The sequence below is a fragment of the Lissotriton vulgaris genome, chromosome 1_1 (genome assembly GCF_964263255.1).
Source record: "Lissotriton vulgaris chromosome 1_1, aLisVul1.2, whole genome shotgun sequence".
Classification (NCBI taxonomy): domain Eukaryota; kingdom Metazoa; phylum Chordata; class Amphibia; order Caudata; family Salamandridae; genus Lissotriton; species Lissotriton vulgaris.
The window spans coordinates 226,151,641-226,161,121 of NC_141685.1; the positions used below are offsets into that span (position 1 = coordinate 226,151,641).

At 45.1% G+C, this 9,481-nt stretch overlaps 22 non-coding genes across 22 annotated transcripts; 5 read left to right on the forward strand and 17 right to left on the reverse strand.

The window, feature by feature from the left end:
* Positions 1-98: 98 nt before the first annotated feature.
* Positions 99-170, reverse strand: TRNAA-CGC (transfer RNA alanine (anticodon CGC)). Its single transcript has one exon. It is a non-coding gene; the product is annotated as a tRNA-Ala (tRNA).
* A 614-nt stretch (positions 171-784) lies between these two features.
* On the reverse strand, positions 785-870 carry TRNAY-GUA (transfer RNA tyrosine (anticodon GUA)). Its single transcript is given in 2 exon segments — positions 785-820; positions 834-870. It is a non-coding gene; the product is annotated as a tRNA-Tyr (tRNA).
* A 430-nt stretch (positions 871-1,300) lies between these two features.
* On the reverse strand, positions 1,301-1,372 carry TRNAA-UGC (transfer RNA alanine (anticodon UGC)). The gene has a single exon. It is a non-coding gene; the product is annotated as a tRNA-Ala (tRNA).
* A 137-nt stretch (positions 1,373-1,509) lies between these two features.
* On the forward strand, positions 1,510-1,582 carry TRNAM-CAU (transfer RNA methionine (anticodon CAU)). Its single transcript has one exon. It is a non-coding gene; the product is annotated as a tRNA-Met (tRNA).
* A 193-nt stretch (positions 1,583-1,775) lies between these two features.
* On the reverse strand, positions 1,776-1,847 carry TRNAA-CGC (transfer RNA alanine (anticodon CGC)). The gene has a single exon. It is a non-coding gene; the product is annotated as a tRNA-Ala (tRNA).
* Positions 1,848-2,461: 614 nt separating this feature from the next.
* On the reverse strand, positions 2,462-2,547 carry TRNAY-GUA (transfer RNA tyrosine (anticodon GUA)). The gene is given in 2 exon segments: positions 2,462-2,497; positions 2,511-2,547. It is a non-coding gene; the product is annotated as a tRNA-Tyr (tRNA).
* Positions 2,548-2,977: 430 nt separating this feature from the next.
* On the reverse strand, positions 2,978-3,049 carry TRNAA-UGC (transfer RNA alanine (anticodon UGC)). Its single transcript has one exon. It is a non-coding gene; the product is annotated as a tRNA-Ala (tRNA).
* Positions 3,050-3,186: 137 nt separating this feature from the next.
* TRNAM-CAU (transfer RNA methionine (anticodon CAU)) lies at positions 3,187-3,259 on the forward strand. The gene has a single exon. It is a non-coding gene; the product is annotated as a tRNA-Met (tRNA).
* Positions 3,260-3,452: 193 nt separating this feature from the next.
* Positions 3,453-3,524, reverse strand: TRNAA-CGC (transfer RNA alanine (anticodon CGC)). The gene has a single exon. It is a non-coding gene; the product is annotated as a tRNA-Ala (tRNA).
* A 614-nt stretch (positions 3,525-4,138) lies between these two features.
* Positions 4,139-4,224, reverse strand: TRNAY-GUA (transfer RNA tyrosine (anticodon GUA)). The gene is given in 2 exon segments: positions 4,139-4,174; positions 4,188-4,224. It is a non-coding gene; the product is annotated as a tRNA-Tyr (tRNA).
* Positions 4,225-4,654: 430 nt separating this feature from the next.
* Positions 4,655-4,726, reverse strand: TRNAA-UGC (transfer RNA alanine (anticodon UGC)). Its single transcript has one exon. It is a non-coding gene; the product is annotated as a tRNA-Ala (tRNA).
* A 137-nt stretch (positions 4,727-4,863) lies between these two features.
* Positions 4,864-4,936, forward strand: TRNAM-CAU (transfer RNA methionine (anticodon CAU)). The gene has a single exon. It is a non-coding gene; the product is annotated as a tRNA-Met (tRNA).
* Positions 4,937-5,129: 193 nt separating this feature from the next.
* TRNAA-CGC (transfer RNA alanine (anticodon CGC)) lies at positions 5,130-5,201 on the reverse strand. Its single transcript has one exon. It is a non-coding gene; the product is annotated as a tRNA-Ala (tRNA).
* A 614-nt stretch (positions 5,202-5,815) lies between these two features.
* On the reverse strand, positions 5,816-5,901 carry TRNAY-GUA (transfer RNA tyrosine (anticodon GUA)). Its single transcript is given in 2 exon segments — positions 5,816-5,851; positions 5,865-5,901. It is a non-coding gene; the product is annotated as a tRNA-Tyr (tRNA).
* Positions 5,902-6,331: 430 nt separating this feature from the next.
* Positions 6,332-6,403, reverse strand: TRNAA-UGC (transfer RNA alanine (anticodon UGC)). The gene has a single exon. It is a non-coding gene; the product is annotated as a tRNA-Ala (tRNA).
* Positions 6,404-6,540: 137 nt separating this feature from the next.
* TRNAM-CAU (transfer RNA methionine (anticodon CAU)) lies at positions 6,541-6,613 on the forward strand. The gene has a single exon. It is a non-coding gene; the product is annotated as a tRNA-Met (tRNA).
* A 193-nt stretch (positions 6,614-6,806) lies between these two features.
* Positions 6,807-6,878, reverse strand: TRNAA-CGC (transfer RNA alanine (anticodon CGC)). The gene has a single exon. It is a non-coding gene; the product is annotated as a tRNA-Ala (tRNA).
* Positions 6,879-7,492: 614 nt separating this feature from the next.
* Positions 7,493-7,578, reverse strand: TRNAY-GUA (transfer RNA tyrosine (anticodon GUA)). The gene is given in 2 exon segments: positions 7,493-7,528; positions 7,542-7,578. It is a non-coding gene; the product is annotated as a tRNA-Tyr (tRNA).
* Positions 7,579-8,008: 430 nt separating this feature from the next.
* TRNAA-UGC (transfer RNA alanine (anticodon UGC)) lies at positions 8,009-8,080 on the reverse strand. The gene has a single exon. It is a non-coding gene; the product is annotated as a tRNA-Ala (tRNA).
* Positions 8,081-8,217: 137 nt separating this feature from the next.
* Positions 8,218-8,290, forward strand: TRNAM-CAU (transfer RNA methionine (anticodon CAU)). The gene has a single exon. It is a non-coding gene; the product is annotated as a tRNA-Met (tRNA).
* A 193-nt stretch (positions 8,291-8,483) lies between these two features.
* On the reverse strand, positions 8,484-8,555 carry TRNAA-CGC (transfer RNA alanine (anticodon CGC)). Its single transcript has one exon. It is a non-coding gene; the product is annotated as a tRNA-Ala (tRNA).
* Positions 8,556-9,169: 614 nt separating this feature from the next.
* TRNAY-GUA (transfer RNA tyrosine (anticodon GUA)) lies at positions 9,170-9,255 on the reverse strand. Its single transcript is given in 2 exon segments — positions 9,170-9,205; positions 9,219-9,255. It is a non-coding gene; the product is annotated as a tRNA-Tyr (tRNA).
* Positions 9,256-9,481: the final 226 nt, after the last annotated feature.

The following is a 9,481-nucleotide window of genomic DNA, read 5'->3' on the forward strand; positions in this document are numbered from 1 at the left end:
AGCGGGGTTCTGACCCCCAACTGCCCGAGAAACCTCTACTTTCCACAAGATGGCAGGCTAGCCTTCTGGAAAAAGCCAAGATAGAGAACAGAGACTCCTGGAGATGCCGGGGATTGAACGCGGGGCCTCATACATGCGAAGCATGCGCTCTACCACTGAGCTACATCCCCTCAACTGCACTCTAACGTTTTGCTGGATGTAAGGAGACTCTGAAGCCCATGGACTGCAAAGTCTCGATTTGAGACTAGAATGTAAAGTGTCAGGCTTGGAATTGCTCACACCTCACGTGTGAACTGTCTTCATGGAGCATATATTTAGTGCAATCAGGGATCGATTCTCCGGCAGGGCTTTTATTTGCTCAGTTTGGAATGCAAAACTTCTCAGGATTCCAAAAAATGTGAAAACTATTGGTCTACTTTCCTGCTTGCTCAGCCTTTCGGGAGATGATTCCATTGGATATTCCCTCTTGCCCATCGGTATACATTCAAATTGAAGGCAAGTCATAGTGTGATTGGCTGCCAAGCAGCTACCTTTGGAGCAGTGCAATTGGAAGTCTGCCAAGGGCATACATATATTAATGCAATGCTTTGGTATTAGTTCTGATCAGCAGGTTTCCTTGACTTTTCTTCACACCTCCCCTAGCGACGACTATGTCATCCATTCCCTTTGAAAGCAGATAGAGTACGCTTCTTTTCCGGTATTTATCGAAGCTCTGGGAATTTTTCATAGTCAATGGAAGGTATTGCTGATTCAAAGCAAAAGCCATGGAAATTAAACCACAAAATCCTTCGAGCCGGATTTGAACCAGCGACCTAAGGATGCCTGAATTTATGCTACAGTCCTCCGCTCTACCAACTGAGCTATCGAAGGAGTAGTGGCGAACTTCCGTAGCACCAAAATTATCTCTCGCTCAAGAAAGGTTGTGGAGGGTGGGGACCAGGAGCAGACAGATGCACATCATCAATATTACCTGCCACTCCCCCTCAAAGTTACCAGAAAAGTAAGAGTCTCTGCTTTAGAGGAAGAACCCTTACCAATGACCAAGAGGGCTGCCACAGATTTCTATCCTAAATGTATTAAGATTGCCAAGATTAATCATCACTTTGATGGCTTAAACAAGTAAGATTCTTCTGTTGTATAAGCATCAAAAATGAGATAGCCCCATTTCATGGGTTTTTTCAAGGCAAACGTCTCACAGTTTAAGTGGGGTTGGTATCCCAGTTGCATGACATATCTCTTCCTTAATACTGATAGCCAGCCTTGTTTTCTGCCAAAATCCGAGACAAGCATGGCAAAAGTCTGGAGATGCCGGGGATTGAACCCGGGGCCGCATACATGCAAAGCATGCGCTCTACCACTGAGCTACATCCCCATGTCTGCCAAGTTTTACTGGCTGCCAAGTCAACCCATTTGACACTGCAGCATAAAGTCTCAGTCAGGAAAATCCTTAAGCCTCGTACCTGGAATATCTTCATGGTCTATAGTCCTATTTAGAGATGCTTGTGTGCAGCCTTCTTAGCGCAGTAGGCAGCGCGTCAGTCTCATAATCTGAAGGTCCTGAGTTCGATCCTCAGAGAGGGCATTTCTTTCCTCCTTTTGGCAAGCAAAATTCTCAGATTTTCTTGAAAAGTGGAAACTATGCCTACTCCAAACACATTTTTCAAAGCAAACAATTTAAGCGGGGTTCTGACCCCCAACTGCCCGAGAAACCTCTACTTTCCACAAGATGGCAGGCTAGCCTTCTGGAAAAAGCCAAGATAGAGAACAGAGACTCCTGGAGATGCCGGGGATTGAACGCGGGGCCTCATACATGCGAAGCATGCGCTCTACCACTGAGCTACATCCCCTCAACTGCACTCTAACGTTTTGCTGGATGTAAGGAGACTCTGAAGCCCATGGACTGCAAAGTCTCGATTTGAGACTAGAATGTAAAGTGTCAGGCTTGGAATTGCTCACACCTCACGTGTGAACTGTCTTCATGGAGCATATATTTAGTGCAATCAGGGATCGATTCTCCGGCAGGGCTTTTATTTGCTCAGTTTGGAATGCAAAACTTCTCAGGATTCCAAAAAATGTGAAAACTATTGGTCTACTTTCCTGCTTGCTCAGCCTTTCGGGAGATGATTCCATTGGATATTCCCTCTTGCCCATCGGTATACATTCAAATTGAAGGCAAGTCATAGTGTGATTGGCTGCCAAGCAGCTACCTTTGGAGCAGTGCAATTGGAAGTCTGCCAAGGGCATACATATATTAATGCAATGCTTTGGTATTAGTTCTGATCAGCAGGTTTCCTTGACTTTTCTTCACACCTCCCCTAGCGACGACTATGTCATCCATTCCCTTTGAAAGCAGATAGAGTACGCTTCTTTTCCGGTATTTATCGAAGCTCTGGGAATTTTTCATAGTCAATGGAAGGTATTGCTGATTCAAAGCAAAAGCCATGGAAATTAAACCACAAAATCCTTCGAGCCGGATTTGAACCAGCGACCTAAGGATGCCTGAATTTATGCTACAGTCCTCCGCTCTACCAACTGAGCTATCGAAGGAGTAGTGGCAAACTTCCGTAGCACCCAAATTATCTCTCGCTCAAGAAAGGTTGTGGAGGGTGGGAACCAGGAGCAGACAGATGCACATCATCAATATTACCTGCCACTCCCCCTCAAAGTTACCAGAAAAGTAAGAGTCTCTGCTTTAGAGGAAGAACCCTTACCAATGACCAAGAGGGCTGCCACAGATTTCTATCCTAAATGTATTAAGATTGCCAAGATTAATCATCACTTTGATGGCTTAAACAAGTAAGATTCTTCTGTTGTATAAGCATCAAAAATGAGATAGCCCCATTTCATGGGTTTTTTCAAGGCAAACGTCTCACAGTTTAAGTGGGGTTGGTATCCCAGTTGCATGACATATCTCTTCCTTAATACTGATAGCCAGCCTTGTTTTCTGCCAAAATCCGAGACAAGCATGGCAAAAGTCTGGAGATGCCGGGGATTGAACCCGGGGCCTCATACATGCAAAGCATGCGCTCTACCACTGGGCTACATCCCCATGTCTGCCAAGTTTTACTGGCTGCCAAGTCAACCCATTTGACACTGCAGCATAAAGTCTCAGTCAGGAAAATCCTTAAGCCTCGTACCTGGAATATCTTTATGGTCTATAGTCCTATTTAGAGATGCTTGTGTGCAGCCTTCTTAGCGCAGTAGGCAGCGCGTCAGTCTCATAATCTGAAGGTCCTGAGATCGATCCTCAGAGAGGGCATTTCTTTCCTCCTTTTGGCAAGCAAAATTCTCAGATTTTCTTGAAAAGTGGAAACTATGCCTACTCCAAACACATTTTTCAAAGCAAACAATTTAAGCTGGGTTCTGACCCCCAACTGCCCGAGAAACCTCTACTTTCCACAAGATGGCAGGCTAGCCTTCTGGAAAAAGCCAAGATAGAGAACAGAGACTCCTGGAGATGCCGGGGATTGAACGCGGGGCCTCATACATGCGAAGCATGCGCTCTACCACTGAGCTACATCCCCTCAACTGCACTCTAACGTTTTGCTGGATGTAAGGAGACTCTGAAGCCCATGGACTGCAAAGTCTCGATTTGAGACTAGAATGTAAAGTGTCAGGCTTGGAATTGCTCACACCTCACGTGTGAACTGTCTTCATGGAGCATATATTTAGTGCAATCAGGGATCGATTCTCCGGCAGGGCTTTTATTTGCTCAGTTTGGAATGCAAAACTTCTCAGGATTCCAAAAAATGTGAAAACTATTGGTCTACTTTCCTGCTTGCTCAGCCTTTCGGGAGATGATTCCATTGGATATTCCCTCTTGCCCATCGGTATACATTCAAATTGAAGGCAAGTCATAGTGTGATTGGCTGCCAAGCAGCTACCTTTGGAGCAGTGCAATTGGAAGTCTGCCAAGGGCATACATATATTAATGCAATGCTTTGGTATTAGTTCTTATCAGCAGGTTTCCTTGACTTTTCTTCACACCTCCCCTAGCGACGACTATGTCATCCATTCCCTTTGAAAGCAGATAGAGTACGCTTCTTTTCCGGTATTTATCGAAGCTCTGGGAATTTTTCATAGTCAATGGAAGGTATTGCTGATTCAAAGCAAAAGCCATGGAAATTAAACCACAAAATCCTTCGAGCCGGATTTGAACCAGCGACCTAAGGATGCCTGAATTTATGCTACAGTCCTCCGCTCTACCAACTGAGCTATCGAAGGAGTAGTGGCGAACTTCCGTAGCACCAAAATTATCTCTCGCTCAAGAAAGGTTGTGGAGGGTGGGGACCAGGAGCAGACAGATGCACATCATCAATATTACCTGCCACTCCCCCTCAAAGTTACCAGAAAAGTAAGAGTCTCTGCTTTAGAGGAAGAACCCTTACCAATGACCAAGAGGGCTGCCACAGATTTCTATCCTAAATGTATTAAGATTGCCAAGATTAATCATCACTTTGATGGCTTAAACAAGTAAGATTCTTCTGTTGTATAAGCATCAAAAATGAGATAGCCCCATTTCATGGGTTTTTTCAAGGCAAACGTCTCACAGTTTAAGTGGGGTTGGTATCCCAGTTGCATGACATATCTCTTCCTTAATACTGATAGCCAGCCTTGTTTTCTGCCAAAATCCGAGACAAGCATGGCAAAAGTCTGGAGATGCCGGGGATTGAACCCGGGGCCGCATACATGCAAAGCATGCGCTCTACCACTGAGCTACATCCCCATGTCTGCCAAGTTTTACTGGCTGCCAAGTCAACCCATTTGACACTGCAGCATAAAGTCTCAGTCAGGAAAATCCTTAAGCCTCGTACCTGGAATATCTTCATGGTCTATAGTCCTATTTAGAGATGCTTGTGTGCAGCCTTCTTAGCGCAGTAGGCAGCGCGTCAGTCTCATAATCTGAAGGTCCTGAGTTCGATCCTCAGAGAGGGCATTTCTTTCCTCCTTTTGGCAAGCAAAATTCTCAGATTTTCTTGAAAAGTGGAAACTATGCCTACTCCAAACACATTTTTCAAAGCAAACAATTTAAGCGGGGTTCTGACCCCCAACTGCCCGAGAAACCTCTACTTTCCACAAGATGGCAGGCTAGCCTTCTGGAAAAAGCCAAGATAGAGAACAGAGACTCCTGGAGATGCCGGGGATTGAACGCGGGGCCTCATACATGCGAAGCATGCGCTCTACCACTGAGCTACATCCCCTCAACTGCACTCTAACGTTTTGCTGGATGTAAGGAGACTCTGAAGCCCATGGACTGCAAAGTCTCGATTTGAGACTAGAATGTAAAGTGTCAGGCTTGGAATTGCTCACACCTCACGTGTGAACTGTCTTCATGGAGCATATATTTAGTGCAATCAGGGATCGATTCTCCGGCAGGGCTTTTATTTGCTCAGTTTGGAATGCAAAACTTCTCAGGATTCCAAAAAATGTGAAAACTATTGGTCTACTTTCCTGCTTGCTCAGCCTTTCGGGAGATGATTCCATTGGATATTCCCTCTTGCCCATCGGTATACATTCAAATTGAAGGCAAGTCATAGTGTGATTGGCTGCCAAGCAGCTACCTTTGGAGCAGTGCAATTGGAAGTCTGCCAAGGGCATACATATATTAATGCAATGCTTTGGTATTAGTTCTGATCAGCAGGTTTCCTTGACTTTTCTTCACACCTCCCCTAGCGACGACTATGTCATCCATTCCCTTTGAAAGCAGATAGAGTACGCTTCTTTTCCGGTATTTATCGAAGCTCTGGGAATTTTTCATAGTCAATGGAAGGTATTGCTGATTCAAAGCAAAAGCCATGGAAATTAAACCACAAAATCCTTCGAGCCGGATTTGAACCAGCGACCTAAGGATGCCTGAATTTATGCTACAGTCCTCCGCTCTACCAACTGAGCTATCGAAGGAGTAGTGGCAAACTTCCGTAGCACCAAAATTATCTCTCGCTCAAGAAAGGTTGTGGAGGGTGGGAACCAGGAGCAGACAGATGCACATCATCAATATTACCTGCCACTCCCCCTCAAAGTTACCAGAAAAGTAAGAGTCTCTGCTTTAGAGGAAGAACCCTTACCAATGACCAAGAGGGCTGCCACAGATTTCTATCCTAAATGTATTAAGATTGCCAAGATTAATCATCACTTTGATGGCTTAAACAAGTAAGATTCTTCTGTTGTATAAGCATCAAAAATGAGATAGCCCCATTTCATGGGTTTTTTCAAGGCAAACGTCTCACAGTTTAAGTGGGGTTGGTATCCCAGTTGCATGACATATCTCTTCCTTAATACTGATAGCCAGCCTTGTTTTCTGCCAAAATCCGAGACAAGCATGGCAAAAGTCTGGAGATGCCGGGGATTGAACCCGGGGCCTCATACATGCAAAGCATGCGCTCTACCACTGAGCTACATCCCCATGTCTGCCAAGTTTTACTGGCTGCCAAGTCAACCCATTTGACACTGCAGCATAAAGTCTCAGTCAGGAAAATCCTTAAGCCTCGTACCTGGAATATCTTTATGGTCTATAGTCCTATTTAGAGATGCTTGTGTGCAGCCTTCTTAGCGCAGTAGGCAGCGCGTCAGTCTCATAATCTGAAGGTCCTGAGTTCGATCCTCAGAGAGGGCATTTCTTTCCTCCTTTTGGCAAGCAAAATTCTCAGATTTTCTTGAAAAGTGGAAACTATGCCTACTCCAAACACATTTTTCAAAGCAAACAATTTAAGCGGGGTTCTGACCCCCAACTGCCCGAGAAACCTCTACTTTCCACAAGATGGCAGGCTAGCCTTCTGGAAAAAGCCAAGATAGAGAACAGAGACTCCTGGAGATGCCGGGGATTGAACGCGGGGCCTCATACATGCGAAGCATGCGCTCTACCACTGAGCTACATCCCCTCAACTGCACTCTAACGTTTTGCTGGATGTAAGGAGACTCTGAAGCCCATGGACTGCAAAGTCTCGATTTGAGACTAGAATGTAAAGTGTCAGGCTTGGAATTGCTCACACCTCACGTGTGAACTGTCTTCATGGAGCATATATTTAGTGCAATCAGGGATCGATTCTCCGGCAGGGCTTTTATTTGCTCAGTTTGGAATGCAAAACTTCTCAGGATTCCAAAAAATGTGAAAACTATTGGTCTACTTTCCTGCTTGCTCAGCCTTTCGGGAGATGATTCCATTGGATATTCCCTCTTGCCCATCGGTATACATTCAAATTGAAGGCAAGTCATAGTGTGATTGGCTGCCAAGCAGCTACCTTTGGAGCAGTGCAATTGGAAGTCTGCCAAGGGCATACATATATTAATGCAATGCTTTGGTATTAGTTCTGATCAGCAGGTTTCCTTGACTTTTCTTCACACCTCCCCTAGCGACGACTATGTCATCCATTCCCTTTGAAAGCAGATAGAGTACGCTTCTTTTCCGGTATTTATCGAAGCTCTGGGAATTTTTCATAGTCAATGGAAGGTATTGCTGATTCAAAGCAAAAGCCATGGAAATTAAACCACAAAATCCTTCGAGCCGGATTTGAACCAGCGACCTAAGGATGCCTGAATTTATGCTACAGTCCTCCGCTCTACCAACTGAGCTATCGAAGGAGTAGTGGCGAACTTCCGTAGCACCAAAATTATCTCTCGCTCAAGAAAGGTTGTGCAGGGTGGGGACCAGGAGCAGACAGATGCACATCATCAATATTACCTGCCACTCCCCCTCAAAGTTACCAGAAAAGTAAGAGTCTCTGCTTTAGAGGAAGAACCCTTACCAATGACCAAGAGGGCTGCCACAGATTTCTATCCTAAATGTATTAAGATTGCCAAGATTAATCATCACTTTGATGGCTTAAACAAGTAAGATTCTTCTGTTGTATAAGCATCAAAAATGAGATAGCCCCATTTCATGGGTTTTTTCAAGGCAAACGTCTCACAGTTTAAGTGGGGTTGGTATCCCAGTTGCATGACATATCTCTTCCTTAATACTGATAGCCAGCCTTGTTTTCTGCCAAAATCCGAGACAAGCATGGCAAAAGTCTGGAGATGCCGGGGATTGAACCCGGGGCCGCATACATGCAAAGCATGCGCTCTACCACTGAGCTACATCCCCATGTCTGCCAAGTTTTACTGGCTGCCAAGTCAACCCATTTGACACTGCAGCATAAAGTCTCAGTCAGGAAAATCCTTAAGCCTCGTACCTGGAATATCTTCATGGTCTATAGTCCTATTTAGAGATGCTTGTGTGCAGCCTTCTTAGCGCAGTAGGCAGCGCGTCAGTCTCATAATCTGAAGGTCCTGAGTTCGATCCTCAGAGAGGGCATTTCTTTCCTCCTTTTGGCAAGCAAAATTCTCAGATTTTCTTGAAAAGTGGAAACTATGCCTACTCCAAACACATTTTTCAAAGCAAACAATTTAAGCGGGGTTCTGACCCCCAACTGCCCGAGAAACCTCTACTTTCCACAAGATGGCAGGCTAGCCTTCTGGAAAAAGCCAAGATAGAGAACAGAGACTCCTGGAGATGCCGGGGATTGAACGCGGGGCCTCATACATGCGAAGCATGCGCTCTACCACTGAGCTACATCCCCTCAACTGCACTCTAACGTTTTGCTGGATGTAAGGAGACTCTGAAGCCCATGGACTGCAAAGTCTCGATTTGAGACTAGAATGTAAAGTGTCAGGCTTGGAATTGCTCACACCTCACGTGTGAACTGTCTTCATGGAGCATATATTTAGTGCAATCAGGGATCGATTCTCCGGCAGGGCTTTTATTTGCTCAGTTTGGAATGCAAAACTTCTCAGGATTCCAAAAAATGTGAAAACTATTGGTCTACTTTCCTGCTTGCTCAGCCTTTCGGGAGATGATTCCATTGGATATTCCCTCTTGCCCATCGGTATACATTCAAATTGAAGGCAAGTCATAGTGTGATTGGCTGCCAAGCAGCTACCTTTGGAGCAGTGCAATTGGAAGTCTGCCAAGGGCATACATATATTAATGCAATGCTTTGGTATTAGTTCTGATCAGCAGGTTTCCTTGACTTTTCTTCACACCTCCCCTAGCGACGACTATGTCATCCATTCCCTTTGAAAGCAGATAGAGTACGCTTCTTTTCCGGTATTTATCGAAGCTCTGGGAATTTTTCATAGTCAATGGAAGGTATTGCTGATTCAAAGCAAAAGCCATGGAAATTAAACCACAAAATCCTTCGAGCCGGATTTGAACCAGCGACCTAAGGATGCCTGAATTTATGCTACAGTCCTCCGCTCTACCAACTGAGCTATCGAAGGAGTAGTGGCAAACTTCCGTAGCACCCAAATTATCTCTCGCTCAAGAAAGGTTGTGGAGGGTGGGAACCAGGAGCAGACAGATGCACATCATCAATATTACCTGCCACTCCCCCTCAAAGTTACCAGAAAAGTAAGAGTCTCTGCTTTAGAGGAAGAACCCTTACCAATGACCAAGAGGGCTGCCACAGATTTCTATCCTAAATGTATTAAGATTGCCAAGATTAAT